This window comes from Cnephaeus nilssonii, assembly GCF_951640355.1.
Source record: "Cnephaeus nilssonii genome assembly, chromosome: Y".
Lineage (NCBI taxonomy): Eukaryota > Metazoa > Chordata > Mammalia > Chiroptera > Vespertilionidae > Cnephaeus > Cnephaeus nilssonii.
Window position 1 is genome coordinate 8,651,091 of NC_137096.1, and position 20,424 is coordinate 8,671,514.

A 20,424-nucleotide genomic window follows, 5' to 3' on the forward strand; every position below is an offset into this window, starting at 1 on the left:
TGCGCCCCTGGATCTGGGTGAGGCTGGGTCCTGGGCCGGGGTGAGGTCACACCCCTGGGTCCAGGAGAGGCCACACGCCCCTGGTTCCGGGTGAGGCTGGGTCCCGGGCCCAGGTGAGGACGCACGCCCCCGGAACCAGGTGAGGCCGCGCGCCCCTGGGTCCAGGCGAGACCAAACCAGAGGGAGTCAGACCTGAATTACCACCATTTGTCCACCATCCAGAGCTGAAAAGTCAGTGCCAACATGTACACATAAGGAACTGGTGGACATTGAAATTGGGTCTCAAAAGAACCGTTGGTCCAGAAAGAAACTCACTACAGACATCACTGAGTCACACCTGTCAGCATAACTATTATTGCTCGTATCACGTTCGGTTCTTATAAGTATATTTCTAGTAACACATGATCTCACTCATCTAGGGGAAATGATGAACAACATAGACTGATGAACAAGAACAGACCCAGAAACAAGTAGGTATCGATCGGACTGTCGGGCCTCAGAGGGAGGGTAGGGGAAGGTGGAGGAAGGGGGGAGAGATGAACCAAAGGACTTGTGTGCATGCATACGAGCCTAACCAATGGTTAAGGACAACAGGGGGGTGGGGGCATCCGTGGGGAGGGGTGTGGGATGGAAATGGGGGGATGAGGACAAATATGTGACACCTTAATCAATAAAGAAATTTAAAAAATATATATTACCATAAAATAAATGAACAAGTAACCCTAAAGGTAGAATAAACTATAGTTTTATTCATAGGTATAACTGAGTTCTAGTAGTTTCTGATACATAGTTTATCCTCAATAAATTTTTGCCAAACAAATGAATGCAAAAAAATAATAAATAAATTAATTAATTAAGGCATTATTCTTCAGCTGTATTTTAAATACATGTAAGCTACCTTGCTTACATCAGCATTATTGACATTTTTTCAGCACAGGAAGATAAACTTATAGGTTTTCCTAATATTAAGACTTTACTAGGGTAATGTCATACTGATGTAAAATTATTCAATAAGAGGTTCAAGTATTGTTATTTTTTCACTGGTTTGACAGGAGGCTCAGGTGGAACACCTCCAGCACGAAGTTCCCTTCTGACTTATGGCGGAAGCAGTTGCTGAGATGATTATTATAGCCACAGAGGAGATGTGTATGACGGGGGGCATGGCAATTATTGCAGCAGAAGATGGGACACCTCTGTAAGGGTTCCCAAGCCTGGTGCTGGCAGAGATCATAAGATTCACCATCTACACAAGAGTGAGTGAATCATGTTGTACAGTAGATTAACTAATCGGGCTCCTCTGGGAGAGTCAGGAGGGAAGCCCCTGTGACAGACGAAGTAGACTCTGAAATTTAAAATGATGCTAAGTTATGGACGACATTTAATTTGTAAAGAAATTGTCTTCTGTTATTTAAGAACTAGAGGCCTGGTGCACGAAATTCGTGCATGGGGGGGGTCCCTCAGCCCAGCCTGCACCCTCTCCAATCTGGGACCCCTCAAGGAATGTCTGACTGCCCATTTAGTCAGACATCCCTCTCACAATCCAGGATTGTTGGCTCCCAACCGCTCACCTGCATGCCTGCCTGACTATCCCTAACTGCTTCTGCCTGCCAGCCTGATCACTCCTTAACCACTCCCCTGCCAGCCTGATCTCCCCTAACTGCCCTCCCCTGCTGGCCTGATCGCCCCTAACTGCCCTCCCCTGCTGGCCTGGTCGCCCCAACTGCCCTCCCATGCAGGCCTGGTCATCCCAAGTGCCCTTCCCTGCTGGCTTGATCGCCCACAACTGCCCTCCCTTGCCGGCCATCTTATGGCGACCATCTTGTGTCCATATGGGGGTGGCCATCTTGTGTGTTGGAGTGATGGTCAATTTGCATATTACCTCTTTATTATATAGGATGACTAAAAGAAAATGGTGAGTTTGGGGAAGAGGCAAGAATTGCAGGGCCCTTTATGAAATCCCTGCCTAGGATGCAAAGTTTGAATTATTCAGGGTTATTTCATAAGTGTTGACTTAAATTGCAATATACTTTAACTGTTTAATATGAAGGTCTGCATTGTGAAAAATTTCAGAATAAAGTTTTCCACCAAATGGGATTTCTTGTCTGATTGTACTACAAACAGAAATGTGTATGGAGATTTGCATTCTTGACTCTAAATCTCCCAATGTGTATTTGGCCATAAGTGCATACCAGATTTTGAGTGAACTGCATACAAAATGAAGCAGTGTGCTACTTCTTTATGGCACGCTGCCCTATTTTTCAGTAAGGCAGGGTAAACAACTTACATATTTTCTTTGGAAAACCTAAATTGAAAAAAGGATTGAGGAATCTCCAACAAGGCTGCACGGCAATTGTTTGCCTGCTTCCTATGGCATTTTGTATGTCCTCAACCTTTAAGGAATAGGTTAAGTAGGAGGAAAAATTACATACAGAATGATATAAATGTTTGAAGAAGTCTAAATGTAAGCATCCTTTTGCTTATTGAAATGACATCAGCACCTTGCTGACGTGAGAATAATAAAATTGAAAAACATATTGTCACTTAAACCGAAACAGTTAGCTTTCCTGACTATACCTATGAATGTAATGAACAAAAGTGCCCCTAGGTAGTGATATGTATTTTACTGTAGAATTACTCATGCTCTATCTCTTCAACTATTTGACATTTAATGTTACATAAAGGGTATGCTCTCCTAAACATCAAGTTACCTTGAAGCCTCAGTATTTTATCAGTGAATGTAAAAAAAAAAACAACATCATGATGGGAAAGGTTTTTAAAAACTCACCTCTTGGCCTGTTGAGTATAGAGTTATCAACAAGCCTTCCAACATGAATTTTAAAAATTACCACAAAAATGTGCGGTTTCTTAAAATTATTTTTATTAGAATAGTGTGTGAAATTCATTGAAAAATTTGGAAGCTGGAACCTCAGTTGTTTAAGGACTTTAAAGTCTAGCATGTCAGATTGGGGGGCAGTGAGGGAATAAGCCCTATTCGGTTTGGCTCAGTGAGCCCCTTTTTCATTGCCACATACTTTTAAATACATTTATTTTTACTGTTTTCAGAGAGGAAGGAAAGAGAACCGCCAATGGTGAGAGAGAATCATGGATTAGCTGCCTCCTCCAAGACACTTACTGGCTTGGAGCCCATAACCCGGGCATGTCCAGGACTGGGAATTGCACCGTAACCTCCTGGTTCACAGGTCAAAACTCAACCCCTGAGCCAACCAGGCCAGGCTTTGGCTCTTCTCTATTCATAGTATTCCTTTTGACATCTGTTTCCCCCAGTTTTCCTAAATCCAACCTGCCTGACTTCTGTGCAGATGGGTGGACTCTGGATACATTCAATTGTAAGAAATCTACTATGTGTGCCTTACTCTCCCCGCTTGCTTTCTGATGGCCTGGAGACCCCCATCCATAGGGCCTTCATGTACAGGATCCCTGTGCACCACCAGTCACCAACTACCCAGGGCCCTTGTATACCCATCTTCACAGATGATGTATCAATCTAAACATGCACTTTCTAAGCCTCATTGCCTTGGTACTGTGCATTTTGAATATTTTGATGGAAAAGTCCATATTCCAATAAAGAATTTTGCTGGATTTCTCAGTTGTGGTCTCCAGAACAAATGAAGTGTCTAGTGCAGGACTCCTTGTTGAGAGACAACATGCAGCAATGAGTTTTCTTTTGTTTTGTGTTGTTTTAATGTGGTAGGCTTTAAAATTTATTCTTTAGAGAGAGATGAATGGAGAGATACAGACAGACAGAGAAGCATTCATGTGTGCCAGAAATATTAATGGTTGTCTGGGGACCAGACCTGCCACCTGGACATGTTCCCTGACCATGAATCAAACAGGTGACCTTTGTGATGCACAAGACAATGCCTAGCCACACAGGCCAGGGTGCAGTGATTTTCACTTTTCTTCCTTAACTTACATCTGGTAGCTAATAATTACTATTAATGCTAATAACAGTAGGCAATTCCATAGCAGGACATGTGGACAAGGGCTTTACATAAGTTAGACACCCAGATGAATCTCACAACAACGTAATGGGACACGGTCTCTATGTGTGGTGAGGAACCAACACCCAGATCGTGCGATATTTAGCCCATGCCCTTCCTCCCCCATAACCTGCCCATTTCTATACTTTCCCTCACATTTCAGAGGTTCTGATTCCCATTATGGACACTATTCCCTGTCAAGCGGGAATGGGATGACAAGATGCAATTCAGAGAGAGAAAGAGAGTGTCTGATATAAGAGAGAAGCATTTTCTGATCCTTGATCTCTGATCCTCTTTCTTGGGGATTGGGGGGCTCACTGTCTGTTATAGATATTACAGCATTTTCTCTCTCCACAAGAAGTAGCAGAGTGTGCGTGGCTGATGCAGGTCAGTAGACCTATGATCCAAGAGGACGTAGTTCAATTCCAAGTTGGGGCAGGCTCCTGAGTTTAGGCCTGGATCCCAGGGGTGTGGGGGCATACAGGAGACTGCCAACCAATGATTTTGTCTCATTATTGAGGCTTCTATCCATCTCTCCCTCTCCCTTTCTCTGAAATTAATAATAAATGTACTTAAGAAATGGTAATATATGCTCCCAAGCTGATGGTCCCAAACTAGAAAGGGGGAAGGAAGAAAAAATAAAGTAACAGCAATAAAAAGAAAGAAGGGCCAGGTGCTGTGTGTGGCAAGCTAGGAAGCTGCTTACACCCAGCAGAGAGCAGCAAGCACGTGAGGGTCTGGCACTGAATGAGAGGCAGTAGAAGGAGAAAAAGCATGACAAAATCCCTCATCTACAGGGAGACTAGAAGCACAAATGGAGCCCTGCCCCTGGGCCTGGGTGTGTAATCTTCTCCCCTGGTGTTCCTCTGGCAGGCCACTCAGTGAGCCAAAGGAGACAGCCATGGGCCAGAATGCAGTGGCATGTGGGCAGAGAGCCTGTTTCTTACTGGGCAGCTGACTGTCCGTTGATTATGGGATCCAACCACACAGTAGGACATCTCCCTTTCACTTGGCTGTATTGCCCCTCAGGGTGGTCCTCCATACCTCCAACTCCCCAGAGTGACCTTCACCTGTGTCCACCTAAGTGCTCTCCCGGAACTGGCTTGGGGTTGGCCACTCTTCAGACCCAAAACCCAGTGACTGTCACTGGCTCAGAGTTGGTTTACCACCTCCTTGATTGATGGGAAGGAGGGTCATGTGGGGAGAGTCTTCTCACATTATGATCTAGCCTCCACAAAGGGTTTCATATTCTTAGTACAGGACACGGATACTAAGTAAAGGTTTATGCCAGCTTAATATTGTGCTGAAAGGAATGTAACTGTTTTTACTGGCCACAAGTATTGGACTGCAAGCAGGGACTGGATCCAACGGGATGGCAGGTATAGATCTGTGAGTTCAGGCCTCTGACTAGCTGGCAGGATGATGTCCCTTTCAGTACTGGGGTCTGACTTGTGCACAGGGAAGCTCTACCATGGAGCGGCCAAAGGCCAGTGATGTAGGCTCCCAGTGGGGAGGAGTGTTTGAGTCCATGGCTGCTAGAAGTTGTAGTTCAGTGGTGATCACGGGAAGCCACTTGTTACAGTCCCTGTGGATGCACCTTCTGTGGGCATAACCACTGAAGAGTAACAGAGGTAAGGTAGGAGGTACTGGTGCCCCAGAAAGAACCACCAAACCAGAATAGATAAATGGTGATGTGATCTACTGGAGCCAAACTCACCCAGCCTAGTGTCTGTGTATCACAGATGCTCATGCCCTCTTATTTAACCAGTAACTGCAGATGGGAGAATCAGGTTAACATGTCATAGAGGTCACCAGATTGTTAACATTCAGTTCCCTTTATTACTGACATTTATTCACAACCATTCAAGCAAAGGTAATCCCCGCATCTCCCTCCCAAGCCAGAATCCCTCCCCCCTAGAGATTCAGGTGCATATCTCTAACTCCTTAGGACCCATCTCCCCAAAGAAACCATCTGTCCCCCTGTCAGCATTTCCCCACATCACTGAGTAGTTGTCTGAAACTGGCTGCTGTGATCCTTTAAGTGTCCAAGTGCCCAGAGTAAAGCCTATGAGACGTGTACCCAGCTAGACAGAAATGTATCAGGGTCACAGAATGGGGTTTGTGTTATAGAAAGTTGTACAGCCACAGTGAGGACAGGGGTAAGCACAGAACCAGACCATGCTGGACCGCCCAACTCCTGAAGCATATGCTTCAGCTAGGCATGCACCTGAGCAATTCGGCCCAGGTGGATGGTGCTGCTCCTTTCCTCATAACTCTCCAGGGGGGGCTGCATACAACACACAATTCAGCTTGCTCAGCGCGATGGTGTAGCGAAGCAGGTCCTCCAGGATGGTCATGGAGATGGCATTTTCACAGAAGCTTAGGGTCATGAGCTGAGAGCAGTGGCTCAGGGCAGGCAGGAGGTTCATGAACTTGGGGTCCATGATCCCACACTCATCCATGTTCAGGTCCTGCAGGGTGCGGGAGGCTCTCTAAAACAGAAATAGGAGGAGCCCAGAACTGAGGTTGGTCAAGTTGAGCCTCCTGAAATTCAGGACTTTCAGCTGGCTGACATTCAGGTGCTGGGAGAGATGTCTCAAGTCACATTCTAAAAGCAGACATTTAGTGATGTACAGAGTCTCCAAAGGGGTCTTCAGGCAGCTGGGAGACATAGAGCAGTTAGTTGAGGGGGATGGACCTGGGGGGCAGAGCGTGGTGAGACGAGCCAGGCCTTAAGGCAAAGAGGTCCATTTCACCAAAGCCTAAAGTTTTCCAGATAATGATCAAACCCAGGATGTTGCCCAGTGAAAAGTGTCATTCAAGTCAGTGCAAATTTGAGTGGAATCCTTTCTCCATCTCTTATCTGCTCTGAGATGGATTCAACTGGATGAGACCTCACACACTCCATTTGTTCATCTGTTATGTGGAGCACATCATACACCCCACCCTCATACACACAGGTGTTGTGAGCATGAATGATGGGAGGTAAAGGTGGGAGGAGCACAGAAAGGAGCCTGACCCAATGTCTCAAGCAGGGGTCAACCAGTGAATTTTAGTATTGGAGACATGACCCGAAATGCCTTCAATTTGGGCTCCCTTCCAGCCACAGCTTGGACTCCTGTCATCCTCATCTCTTAGCCCATGAGGCTACTGGCATAGTTGCCAAAAGAGCAAATCTGGACAAGGTCGAGCAACATCCAGCGGTGGCTGCCATCCTGCAGGAACTTAGATTACTGCATAGTCTACAAACTATCTATCCCTTTTCATGATTCCTCCCTCCAGAATCCTGCATTTACCAGGCATTCCCTTAGCAGGAGCCTTTGGCAAGCCTTGGCAGATGGTGATTCGCGGTAGGTTTGGATTGAAAGGCTGCCATCACCAAATTGCTAAGTGTGGACCTTAACTCCTGAAACCTCACCTCTGATGGGCTTTCCTCTCCTCACTGCCATCCTCACTTGGTTCCATTGCATAATCTTCCCTTAGACACCACTTAGAAGCTTCCCAAGCTACCATCACTGCCCGAAGCCCCCATTACTTCCATTCCTAGCAAGGTGTCTCTTTAATAGCATCTTTCTTACTTCATACATCCTACCTTAGTCTGTGGGGGTGGGTGGGTGTTTCCTGACAACATGCAAGGGGACAGAGCAGTGAACAAGACATTGACTGTGTGGACCATCTAGTGTCTCAGGCTCTCTAGCACTGCTGCTGGACAGCACATAGGAGGTCCCGTCACTGTGGAATGAAATGAGAAGTGGCTCACACTGGTCTGCAGAGAAACCTCACCAAACTTCTCCTGAGGTTCTGGTCTAGGCGGCCTTTGAGGAAGGAGACAATATCCAAATAGAGCTCCTGGAGGTAGAACTGGCTGAGGAACTGAGAGGTGACCAGGATAACACACTGCTCCTCCTGCTCCAAGGTGGTGTGAGAAGATGTAAAGACGTGGGAGAGGAGGAACCGACGCAGATTGACCTTCAGGCCCAGGTAAGGAGCGAACTTCCTCAGAGTGGACAGCTTCCAGGTACAATTTACCTCCAAATCCTGGACAGAGTCTAGCTGCACCATATCCAGGATGTTAATGTTTTGCTTCAACACGGCATAAACTGTCAGCTTCTTACAGCAAAGGTGCAGCAAACCTCTCGTCTCGCTGACTTTCTTAATAAGGTAGCTGAGGGACTCATCAAGAACAACTTTCTTAAGGCAAAGGTCTACTTACACCTCCATGGGGGCCAAGAGTGGATTTGGCCCTGCCCTTAAGCTGTCCACTTTCCCCCTCTTCCTCATTGATGTGGGACCTCAGGCTCCAGCAGTGAGCAAACATGAGCTCTGGTTCCAGCCCACATGATCCAGAACTCCTGATGAGCTCCCTTCTGTAAATTCAGCATCTGCATTTCCCACCTCCTGTGGAGAAAACAGGAAATAGACTGGGGTGCATTAAGATAACAGGGAATGAGACCCTGACCATGAGTCTGGGAATCTGGGCACCTAGGACAGACACCAAATGTGCCTGTTCCTCCATACCCCAGGAATTAGTTGCTCCTTACACTACTGGGATCCTTCGTTGTCCCCATTTCTGGTACCTTTGGGTGCCACAAGGATGGGTGGGCTCATGTCCCTTCGGTCACCCTCTACATCTTCATCAGCCCTATATATCTGCAGCCTTTTCCCAGAATGACCCCCGCAGTGGCTCCAAGTCCTCCCTGAGCTCTCCCTTTGGCCCTGTATGCTCCCATATCCCAACTGTAACTGCTCAGATCCCCAAGGCCCAACCAGGCTACTGAATCCCCCTCACCTGGGTCGAGTCTCCTGGGCAAGCAGGGCATGGAGCCCATCGAACACAGCCTGAAAGATATCATGGTAAGGCTGCCAATGATTCATCAGAGCCCCCAAGGGAGGCGGGGGAAGGGTCAATCCTGCACCATGACCTTCAGGACTTCACTGTGCTTCCCTGCCAAGGCTGCTGTGAACCAAGGTGGGAAGAGTTCCATAGGCAGTCGTCACTCCACAGCATCAATAGCTAAGGCTTCATCCCTCAGCAGGCTCTTGCATGCCAGTTCAGGAAGTCTGCATAGAGCCTGGAAGTTCATCCTGATGAAGTGGCTCTTAAAGACATCCTGGGAAATGGGCGGGAGCAAGGCATCTTCTCCGGCTGAGCATGAGCAACCTGGTCCTTCTCCCTTCAGAGGAACCAGCTGAAGGCAAAAGGCACTGCTCTGACAACAATTGGAGCATCCCAATGAACCCCAATCCCGTTTTCTGCTTAGGGGCTACAAAGGCACTCAGCCCTGCCTCTCCTTGACTGGTGGCAAGACAAGCACCTTGCCAGACACCAAGGAATGGTGAGATGACCACTGGACCCCTCCCACATCTACCCACTGCCTACCTGTAATTCTGCTGTGCAATGAGTACTGAGAAACCAAAGAGATGGTCCCACCCTTTTCAGGGAAAACCTTTCTGATTATCACTGAAGAACTGAGAGCACCTGGAGTAGGCAGCAGTGCCTGGCCAAGCACCACCTCTTGCTAAGCTCCAACCAATAAAATAGATGGGGAAGATTAAGGAACACCCACACAATGCTTACCTTCTGGAATTGGAGACATTGTAAATTAGAAAGAGTAAAAGCAGCACAAAAGATTTCTAAAGCATGCGGTAGATAGAGATGAGAAAAATAACCATCAATTTCGAGATGTTCAGTTTATTCAGTGTCCCTTCTATAAATATTAGAATGACCACTTAATCCATGACAACAGAGGGCTCACATGTCACAACTAAGCCTCATTTCAAAAGGGAATGCAAGCCCTGGTCAATGTTGCTCAGTTGGTTGAGCATCCCCCCTTGCACACAAAGTCGCTTTCAGGCTCCATTCCCAACACCCATTAGGGGGTTGGAGGAGCCCGCTGAAGGATGTTTCTCACATTAATGTTTCTCTCTCTCTCTTTCTCCCTTCCTTTCTTTCTAAACATCACTTGGCTTTTATTAAAGAACTCCCTTAAGACCTACTGTCAGAAACACAGCCTGGCCAATAAAATTACAAAAAGAATTTTGCCAATTTGGCTTACAATAGATTCCTTAGGAATATTCAACTTTCAGATAGGAGGGAAACTTGCTCTGTAAACCTCTATGAATGGCACACATCAAAACAGAAATCAAAACGTTTTGGATCACGGCTAATCTGCATCTAGATGCAAAGGCAAAATCTGCTCATTTGTAAGGAAAGAAATGCCAATTCTCTGTGGGACCTTGGCCTGCACGTCCTTGAGGACCACCTTACACTCCTGACTCACCAGAGTGGACATGGTGCAGGGAGCCCTCTGCTCAGACCTGGGCAGTGACTCTCAAGCTCTAGCTTCTGATCCCTTCTCAGCCTCCTCAGAAACCATTATACCCCATCTGGCCACACCTTCTTTTGAGGTCCTAGCTGAAATGGCAACTTCCAACTGAAAGCTGAACCTTAGTACTTGATCTCAAGGCAGTTAACCTGATTGGGTTTTGCACTCTTCATACCTCCAACTGAATCCTAGGTCCATTCATGAAAGGAAAAGAAAATTAAACCAACATGGAAGTAGACTTGATGGGTTGTTGGTACCACATCTAAATTCCCTAATGTTCATGTTAACACACCATTAGGCAGACAAGGTATCCTCTCAAGAGAAAAAGGAATACAATGCTACAGTATTGAGTACCAAATAGTCCTTGACACTTGATGTTACCTCAATTGCAAATCAGTGCCTATTCAAAGAGAAACAGAGGGACAGTTGGTCTACCAGATTTTAAGGATCAAGTCTTTCCCAAAGGAGGTAGGACCAAAATCACATCTAGGGATTGATTAGTAGAAGGGAGGGGCTACAACTTTGTAATGGGACCAAGGGAATATTCCAAGACAAGGTGCACACTTGGGAAACTCAAAGACTCTGACTAGGTAAACTTGAGAACTTAAAAGGCTGGTGGTTAAGAAGAAAATATGGTACAACCCTTATACCCAAGCTGGTGGGGAATACAGGCAGGAGGTTTGATCACCCTCCCTCTGTGGAGGTAACGGGCATTTCCTCCAGAAGAGCCAGATGAGCTCAGCAAACTGGCTTGAGAAAATTAAATGTAAAAATATGGGCTGTGAAGAGGCCAGAGGAGAGGTGTGGCAGCGGAACCTAGGAAGTGACATATCCAATTCTGAAAGCCACTGAGGGAGAGAGTTGTGGGTTCTTTGGAATCTTAGAGGCACAGAGAAAAATAAACGTGGGCCAAAACACCTATGTATCCTTATCAAGGAGCTGCTCCCAGGGGGCATTTTCTTTGGTTCAGGCCTCCTTTTTCACATCCCGACCTTCCACAGGCAGCATATTTGGCCCAGGCAAGTTCCAGGGGCCTGGCCCTAAACATGACTGCCAAAGTCTGTATGGATAACTAATGGTTGCTAAACCCTATAAAACAACCCATTCAAATTGGCTTCAAAAAGCTCCTTCTGGGCCTAAAACTCTCAGTCAGATTGTGAGGGAAGTGTGTTCTCTCTCAGGATTAAGCACAGTGCACAGATACATCTTCGCATTCAAATGTTTTTAAGCTGTACTTGTATTGGACATGTAAGGATCTGCCAAATTTTTGGGATATCCCATGCTGCACTGAGTCACACATTGGATCGTTGGAAATTGAGAGAGGCAGACAAACACACACACACACACACAGAGAGAGAGAGAGAGAGAGAGAGAGAGAGAGAGAGAGAGAGAGAGAGAGAGAGAGAGAGAGAGACAGCACTTTTCTGCAGGCTTTCTTCTACCCCCTGCAATGTGATGCCCAAACAACTCTCATATTCCACGGAGAGGAACCATGTGAACAATTCCCACAGCAGTTTCACCAGAAAATTTTAGACTGGTTGATTAGATTTCTGGAAGAGGTTCAAACTGTAATGAGTTTAGGAAGTTAATCTGGAATTGTATCCTGGGCTTTCAGAACGAGTGGTGCCACCTCGGGGCTATATTTCATTTTAAATCTGACATTGCATGCACCAGGCAGAATCTGAAAAAGTGTAGGGGTTCAAGTTCAGGCAGCTTCTATGAGATCCCAGTGCCCAGGAGATACAAGGGGGTAGGAGGGACCTCTTAGAATGTCCTAGAAACAAAGTCTCAGCAAAACATGCCTTCTTCCTGATCAAGAACCACTCCTCTTCCCACCCCGATGCAGAGCATGCTTTCCCAGGGCATGAGCTGTGGCACTGGAGGCAGGAGCACATCTGCATCAAGGGCTGTCCTTTCTGTTCTGTATTGGACAGGCCCCGCTGACTCCCAGCACCCATACATGAATCTGGGAGATGTTTTTACCACATCCTGGTCACCTGCCACCTGCCCTCATCATGGCCCTCACTTATGTCCAACCCACAGCAGCCTTTGAGCACATGATTCCTACTGGGATCCTAAGATATATGCCCTTCTGACTTTTATTTTTTTATTTTTTTATTTTTTTTTTGTGGGAGGGTGGTCCTTAGAATGTGCTCCCAAGGCTGGGAACCCTCTTTATGCATTCCTGGAATGTCAGTCAACATCTCATGATCCTGATGCTGGGGACACCCACTGTTGACAGAAATCAGGAATTCTCTCCAATTCATCTGAGCTGTTTTGGAGAACATGGCATGCTACAATGTGCAGAAGGAAAAACAACATCCCAGCTGCTTTTCTGGATCCGGAGAGGCACCGAGGAGGCTGGAGGATTCCCTTCCTGGGTTCCAGAGCAAGCCCTACCTCTGTGAACCTTCACAGGCCATGGATATCAGTCCCCATGCATTGGCTTTCCCACATTCAGCTCTCTTAAGCCAGCCTTTGAGCAGACATGCATCCACCAAAGTGGACATCCTTGACAGAATGGACATATTCCTAGAAAAATACAAGCTTCCAAAACTCAATCAGGAAGAATAAAAACAAATTCATAAATAGGCCAATAACTACTGATGAAATTGAAACAGTAATCAAAAAGCTTCCAGCAAACAAAAGCCCCGGACCAGATGGCTTCACAGTGGAGTTTTACCAAACATACAAGAAGAAGTAAAATCAATGCTAATCAGACTATTCCAAAAAATTCAAGAGAGAGGCATACTTCTAAGGTCTTTCTATAAGACCAGCATTACCAAAATACCAAAACTACCTAAAGACACCACAAAGAAAAAGAATTACAGGCCTATATCCCGGATGAACATAGATGCTAAAATCCACAACACAATTCCAGCAAACCCGATCCATCATTACATCAGAAAGATCATACACCATGAACAAGTGGGATTTATTACAGGGATGCAGAAAATGCATTTGACAAAGGCCAACACCCTTTCCTGATTAACACGCTCAGCAAAGTGGGAATAGAAGGATCATAATAACAGCCTTATATGACAAATCTATGGCCAACATCTTACTCAATTCTAATAACTAAAAACATTTCCCTTAAGAATAGGAACAAAACAGGGATGCTGCTTTCATCACTCCTGTTCCACACAGAACTAGAAGTGCTAGCCACAGTGATCAGACAAGAAGAAGAAATAAATGGCACCCAAATTGGAAAGAAAGTAAGTAAAATTGTCGTTATTTGCAGATGACATGATACTGTACATAGAAAACCCTGAAGAATCCATCAATAACTATTAGACTTAATAAATGAATTTGGCAAAGTAGCAGGATACAAAATTAATGGCAAAATTATACACCAATAGTAAACTTACAGAAGAGAAAATTTAAAAAAAAATCCCATTTACCATTCCATCAAATAATTAAGACACCTAGAAATAAACTTAACTAGGGAGGTAAAAGACCGCTACTCAGAAAACTACAAGATGCTGAAGGAGAGACAGAAGATGGCTGCTGACAGAAAGGCAGACTGCAAGATAGTATGTGAGTGAGAAAACAAAGGGAGAGTGCGTGGTCCCACGGGGAGTGTTTGTTGGTGAGTTGAGAGACAGCTATACTTCAGGAGACTGTGGGGGACTGCTGGACAGGGCTTCCCTGAATGGGCAGTCCCCTCTGCTGCTGGGTTCCCTCCCAGAGTGACCAGCTCAGATGCGGAGACCATGCCATCTTGAAGGGGAAAGTGGATGTTAATGGAAGCATGAAAGCCTGGGGATTCTACAACTATGGCACCCACCTAACAGCTGTGAACCTGAGAATACAGGTCCCCAATTAGCGCAAGCAAATGGATTCAGAGGAGCTCTACACTCCCTCACACAAAGGTCAGATTTTGCCTGGGATAAGGTGAGGTTCATTGTCCTGGCAGGAGATAGAACTTCGTGCACAGTGGGAGCTGGAGAACCTGGGGAAATCTCTACCTAGAAAAATTCGTGGCCCTTGGGGCTGGCATGATCCCTGAATGTGGAAGGGGGTCCTCAGAGCTGCTAACAGAAGAGAACTCTAAAAAGCAACCATTTTGATCTCTACTCAAAAGGACAGCCTAAAATTTTCAAAAGTGTGCCAGCTGCTTAGACCCAAGAGGAAAAAAGGCTGCACAGACTTGCGCGCAGCCCTGGAGTTCGCACACTTACTCTGTCTCTGTTTTGTGTGTTTTGTTGTTGTTGTTGTTGTTTTGTGTATGTGTTTTTTTTTTTTTTTTCTCTTTAAGTCCTTGCTTCTGATTACTAAGCCCAATACATAGGATCAGCCAACTGGGAATACCTAAAGAGACTGTAGGGGAAAGTTGTTTTTATGGAACCTGGGGATCAGAGCCAGGAATAACCATCAGAGAAACAGCTCTGGGGCAACCCACTCCCACAAACAAGTATTAAGTGCCACAGGAAAACAAAATCTAAACACCAGCTAGAGAGAACCTATAGTCCTGGAGGTCAATCTAGAAACACTGACACCCAGGGGTTGAATCACAAATGGACTCTTGTGTAAACACAAATAAAGGAATACAAGAAATAGAGATGTACTGCCTGCTTAAAACTCAGGACTGGCTAACAACACGGAGGAGCAGTAAAAATAAGGGAACTTCAACACTGTCCTGACTAGGAAACATGCGTGCCAAACAGAACAGTAGAGGAAGTGAATGACCTTCACTACTTCACATTTTTATTTTTATTTTTTTTTCATCTTTTACTTAAGAAAGTATTTTTTTTCTTTTGTATTCACTTGATTTTACCTTTTGAATTATTACATTTTTATTTTCCATCAGTATTATAACTACTACTATTTTTCTTTTTTTTTAAGTGTCTTTTTATTTTCTCTTCATTTTACTTTGGGGTTAGTGTTCTACATTCTATTTTCTTCTTTCCTTTAGCATCATTTTACTCTATCTCAACTTTACCTTTATGCCATCACTCTCTTCCTCACTTTCCCCTCTCGCTGTCCTGTTTCTCTTACCCTATTCCTGTTTTAGATTTTCCCTATCACTTCATTTTACCCCTGTTAAAATTTCACCCGACTTATATTCCAATCCCCTGCTCCAAGTCCATACACACCTCTGGCTTCTCTTTCTTCACTATCCAATATTTTTTCTCTCTTTGTTGTTGGCTTGATTGTTGATTATATCAATTTTTATGCTTGTTTGTGAGATTGTTTTGCTTATTCCTTTTTTTCTTTTTTTTTTTGCTTCTGTTTTCCATGCCTACCCTTAATATTAGTTCTTGTTTGTAGTGTGCATTCATCTCCAAGTACTTGTTGCTGGCTTTTTTTGGCATTAGTGTCTGTTCTATTCAAGTTTTCTCCCCATATATATAGTTTATTCCCATCTTCTTTCTCATTCTCATTGTTTTCTCTGTTACTTTTTTTATCCTTTTCCCAATTTAATTTTTGCATTCCTTTTCTTTTCTCTCTTCTTCTTTCTCTCCTATCCTGCAATTCACCTTTCCCTGTTTGTCACCTTTATTTGGGGTTATTAATATCATGAATACATTTCTGTTCAGTGCCTTGTGCATTGTACCTGGTTGTGTTGTATTTTGTGGATTAAAATGAATGCAGGAGAGAGAGAACTACATAACCAAATACCTGGAGAAGTGAAATCATATGGAGCCAAAGAAATAGCCCACATATGAAAAAAAAAAACAAAAAAAAACAGGCATCACCAGAAAGGAAATAAATGATATAGAGGAAAGCAACTTGTAGGAGAAAAAAATCAGAGAAATGGTCATAAGGTGGCTGAAAGGAATGGAAGACAAATTTGACAATATGTGTAAGAAACAAGAGGAAATGAAGAAGAACCAAGAAGAAATGGAAAATGACATTGCTGCTGTAGAGAACTCAATAGAAAGTATCAAGGGTAGACTATAAGAAGCAGAAAACCACATCAGTGAGCTAGAAGACAAGGTAGGAAAAAATACCCAAGTAGAGAAGCTTCTAGAAAAAAAAATATTAAAAGCAGGAGGAAGGCCTAAGGGAAATTTGGGACAGCACAAAACAAAATAACATCCCATAATAGGGGTGCCGGTAGAAGAGGAAACTGAGCAAGGAATGGAAAACCTGTTTGAAGAAATAATGATGGAAAACTTTCCTGATATAGGGAAGAAAAAACCCACACAAATCCAAGAAGCTCACAGAGTCCCAAGCAAAATGAACCCCCAAAGAATGACCCCAAGGCTCATTATAATTAAACTGGCTAACACCAACGACAAAGTAAGAATCTTAAAAGCAGCCAGAGAGAGACAGAAAGTTACATACAAAGGATCCCCCATCAGAAAAGCAAGTGATTACTCAACAGAAACACATTAGGACAGAAGGGAATGGAATGAAATATACAAAGTCATGCAAAGGAAGGAACTGAATCCAAGAATACTGTACTCAACAAGGCTATCAATTAAAATTGAAGGTGAAATCTGGAGCTTCACAGACAAAAAACGAATAAGGGAGTTTATTACCATCAAACCAGTAATGGAAGAAATGCTAAAGGGTCTGCAGAAAAACAAAAAAAAGAAATAGGAACCAAAAAAAAAGAAACACAGGGGTAAAGAATAAAAATGGTAACTAACAAGAACCTATCAATAATAACTATAAATGTAAATGGATTAAATGCCACAATAAAAAGACATAGAGTAACAGATTGGATAAGAAACATGACTCATATATCTGCTGTCTACAAGAAACCCACCTCAGAAAAAAAGATGCACAGACTGAGGGTAAATGGATAGAAAAAGGTTTTTCATGTAAATGGAAATTTAAAAAAAAAAGCTGGGGTAGCAATACTTATATCTAACAAATTAGATTTCAAAGTGAAGGACATAAAAAGAGATAAGGAAGGCCACTTCATAATACTAAACGGAGCAATCAGACAAGAAGAAATAACTCTGGTAACCATATACGCACCCAATACATAAGCATGCAAATACATAAAAAGACTCCTGGAGGATATCAATGGGAGATTGACAGCTATACAATCATACTAGGAGACTTTAATACTCCACTATCACCATTGGGCAAATCCTCTAAACAAAAAATCAGCAAAGAACCATTAATCCTAAATGACTCATTAGACCAGATGAAATTAATTGACATCTTCAGAACATTTCACCCCAAAGCCACAGAATATACATTCTTCTCAAGTGCACATGAGTCATTTTCAAAGATAGACCAACAATTGGGTCACAGGCAAAGTCTCTTCAAATTCAAGAAGATATAAATCATATCAAGCATCTTCTCAGACCACATTAGCATAAAACTGGAAATCAATTACAATAAAAACAATCCAAAAAAATCAAACACATGGAGAGTAAACAGCATGCAATTAAACAATGACTGGGTTATCAGAGAGATCAAAGAAGAAATAAAAACCATCATGACAACAAACTACCATGATAACACAACAGTCTCAAATCTATGGGACACAGCTAAAGCAGTCTTGAAGGGTAGTTCATAGCTCTACAAGCCTACTGCAAAACACAAGAAATAATGTTAATAAATCACCTAACCTTATATCTCAAAGAGTTAGAAAGAGAGCAACAGGAAAAGCTCAGTGTAAGCAGAAGGAAGGAAATAAAGATCAGAGCGAAGATAAAAGACATAAAGACAAAAAAAAATGCAAAAGATCAACTAACAAGAGCTGGTTCTTGAAAGGATAAACAAGATTGATGCACCTCTAGCCAGGCTCATCAAGAAGCAAAGAGAGAGGACCCAAATAAACAACATCAGAAATGAAAGAGGAGAAATAACAACAGACACCACCGAAATACAAAGGATTGTTAAAAAATACTACGAAAAACTCTATTTCAAAAAACTGGAAAAGCTGGAGGAAATGGACATATTCCTAGAAAAATACAACCTTCCAAAACTCAATCAAAAAGAATCTAAACAGCTCAATAGGCCAATTACTATGGAAGAATTTGAAGCAGTCATAAAAAAGCTTCTGGCAAACCATAGCCCCGGGCCAGATGGCTTCACAGGGGAGATTTACCAAACATTCAAGGAAGAATTAAAACCTATCCTCCTCAGACTATTCCAAAATATTCAAGGGGAGGGAACACTTCCAATCTTTTTCTATGAAGCCAGCATCACCCTAATACCAAAACCAGATAAAGACAACACAATGAAAGAGAATTACAGGCCAACATTCCTCATGAACATAGATGCCAAAATTTTCAACAAAATTCTAGCATACTGGATCCAGTATAACATCGTAAAGATCATACACCATGACCAAGTAGGATTTATCCCGGGAATGCAAGGATGGTAAAATATCCTCAAATCAATAAACATGATATATCACATAAACAAATTGAGAGATAAAAATCACATAGTTTTATCAATTGATGCAGAAAATGCATTTGACAAAAGTCAACACCCTTTCTTGATAAAAATCTCTCAACAAGTTGGGAATAGAAGGATAACACCTCAACATAATAAAAACTATATATGATAAACCCACAGCTAACATCATACCCAATGGGCAAACACTAAAACCATTTCCCCTATGAACAGGAACAAGACAGGGATGCCCACTCTCACCACTCCTGTTTGACAAAGTACTGGAAGTATTAGCCACAGCAATTAGACAAGAAGAAGAAATAAAAGGAATCCAAATTGGACAAAAAGAAGTAAAGGTGTCCTTATTTGCAGATGACATGATATTGTACATAAAAAAACCCCAAAAGACTCCAACAAAAAACTAATAGACCTAATAAATGCATTGAGCAATGTTGCAGGATACAAAATTAATGCCAAGAAACCTATGGCATTTCTATACACCAATAGTTAACTTAGAGAAAGAGAGACTAAAAAAGCAATCCCATTTACCATCGTACCAAAAAATTAAGATACCTAGGAATAAACTTAACTAAGGAGGTAAAAGAACTATACGTGGAAAACTACAGGACACTGAAAAAAGAGATAGAGGAAGACATAGACAAATGGAAGAACATATCATGTTCATGGATTGGTAGAATCAACATCAATAAAATGCCCATACTACCCAAAGCTATATAGATTCAATGCACACCCCATTAAAATACCAATGGCATATTTCACAGACCTAGAAAGAACTCTGCAAAAATTCATCTGGAATAAAAAAAAGACTCCGAATAGCCACAGCAATCCTGAGAAAGAAGAATAAAGTAGGAGGTATCTCAATACCAGATTTCAATCTGTATTACAAAGCCATTGTTCTCAAAACAGCGTGGTACTGGCACAAGAACAGACATATAGACCAATGGAATAGAATATAGAATCCATATATTGACCCAAACCACTATTAATATTTATATTAATTAATATTTGACATAGGAGGCATGAACATACAATGGAGTCAAGACAGTCTCTTCAATAAATGGTGTTGGGAAAATTGGACAGATACATGCAAAAAATGAAACTAGATCGCCAACTTACACCATACACACACACAAAAAAAACTGAAAATGGAAAAGGACCTGAACATAAGAAGGGAAACCATAAAAATACTAGAGGAATCCACAGGCAGCAAAATCTCAGACATATGCTGAAAGAACATCTTCACTGATCCTGCTCCTAGGGTAAAGGAAGCTAAAGAGAAAATAAACAAATGGGACTACATCAAAATAAAAGCTTTTGCACAGCAAAAGGAACAATCAACAAAACAACAAGAAAGCCCACTCTATGGGAGAACATATTTGCAAATGTTATCACTGATAAAGTTATAATCTCCAACATCTATAGGCAACTTATACAACTTAGTAAAAGGAAGATAAATGATCCAATAAAAAATGGGCAATGGACGTAAGTAGAATCTTTTCAAAAGAAGACAGAAGGAAGGCCAAGAGACACATGAAAATATGCTTAAGGTCACTAATTATCCGAGAGATGCAAATCAAAACGACAATAAAGTATCATCTCATACCTGTAAGAATGGCTATCATCAACAAATCAACAAAGGACAAGTTTTGGCGAGGATGCAGAGAAAAAGGAACCCTCGGGCACTGCTGGTGGGAATGCAGACTGGTGCAGCCACTGTGGAGAATAGTATGGAGTTTCCTCAAACAACTAAAAATGGAACTGCCATTTGA

At 43.0% G+C, this 20,424-nt stretch overlaps 1 pseudogene across 1 annotated transcript in view; it reads right to left on the reverse strand.

The window, feature by feature from the left end:
• Positions 1 to 6,106: 6,106 nt before the first annotated feature.
• Positions 6,107 to 20,424, reverse strand: part of LOC307096519 (melanoma antigen preferentially expressed in tumors-like) — a 34,339-nt pseudogene continuing 20,021 nt past the window's right edge. Inside the window, exons 3-4 of the transcript in view lie at positions 7,900 to 8,192; positions 6,107 to 6,662 (exon numbers count right to left, since the gene is read on the reverse strand). The product of the transcript in view is annotated as a melanoma antigen preferentially expressed in tumors-like (transcript). The remainder of the gene's footprint in view (positions 6,663 to 7,899; positions 8,193 to 20,424) is intronic.